Source organism: Aureococcus anophagefferens, assembly GCF_000186865.1.
Source record: "Aureococcus anophagefferens unplaced genomic scaffold AURANscaffold_971, whole genome shotgun sequence".
NCBI lineage: Eukaryota > Pelagophyceae > Pelagomonadales > Pelagomonadaceae > Aureococcus > Aureococcus anophagefferens.
In genome coordinates, this window is record NW_008706187.1 from 2,690 (window position 1) to 3,742 (window position 1,053).

Consider the following 1,053-nt stretch of genomic DNA (forward strand, 5'->3'; position numbering starts at 1 on the left):
GCCAGGCCGCGCCCTTAAGTACCCCCCAGGTCACAACGTCCCCCAGGTCATAACTTCCCCCAGGCGAGGGAGGGGCAAGTGGAGGGGCGTGACCAGTCCACTGGCAGTACTCAGGTCGAGCAACGACATTAGCACGCGAAGCTCCTCACCGCCGGCGGCGCGCAGGCCGCGTCGAAGCACGCGTCGGTCTCGTCGACGTTGTTCTGGACCTTGGAGCACCAGGTCATCGGGTAGGACGGGTCGTCCCGGAACGACGAGAACCAGTCCGGCTCCGCGAAGTACGCGGCCGCGCGGGACTGGTAGGCCTCGCGCTCCGCGTCCGAGAGCGGCGTCGCCGCGCACTCGTTCGCCGGCGGCGCGGCGCCGCCCGCGTAGGCCCGCGACAGCGCCAGGAGGTCGCTCCCGAGCGTCCGGCGCGTCTCCGCCCACCACGCGGCGAGGTCCGCCATGCGCTTCGCGAGCCGCTCCGGGTCCTCGAGCTCGCGCTCGAGCATGTCCGGCAGCTTCGCCCAGTCGTCGACGAAGAGCAGCGGCGCGCCGGAGTCGCGGAGCCAGCCCAGGGGGTCCGCGCAGCCCTTGTAGTCGTCGCGGTCCTCGACGACAGGGATCGCGCCGTAGGTCAGCGCCTCCCAGACGCTCCCCCCAAAGGGCATGTCCCCGAAGGGGCACAGCACGAACAGGCTCTTGCCGAGCATCTCCATGTAGGACATGGGCTCGCCGTCGGGCCCCGCGTAGTCGCCGTAGCTGTCCTGGACGTCCAAGAGCTCGTAGATGACCCGCTTGTCGTGCGCGCGCGCGACGGCCTCCAATTTGTCCATGGCGCTCCCGAGCTCGGCGTCCATGACGGCGCGCGACGGCTTGCGGTAGTTGACCTTGCCCTGGAAGTAGACGAGGAGCGGCCGCTCCGACGCCGGGAGGGCCAGCGCGTCGACGGAGCCGAAGAAGCCGGCCGCGTCCGCGTATTCGATGCCGTAGGGCATGTGGCGCACGTTGTGGAATTGCGCGCTGTAGGACGTCTTCCAGAGCGTGTGGATCGTCGTCGGGAAGTCCGCC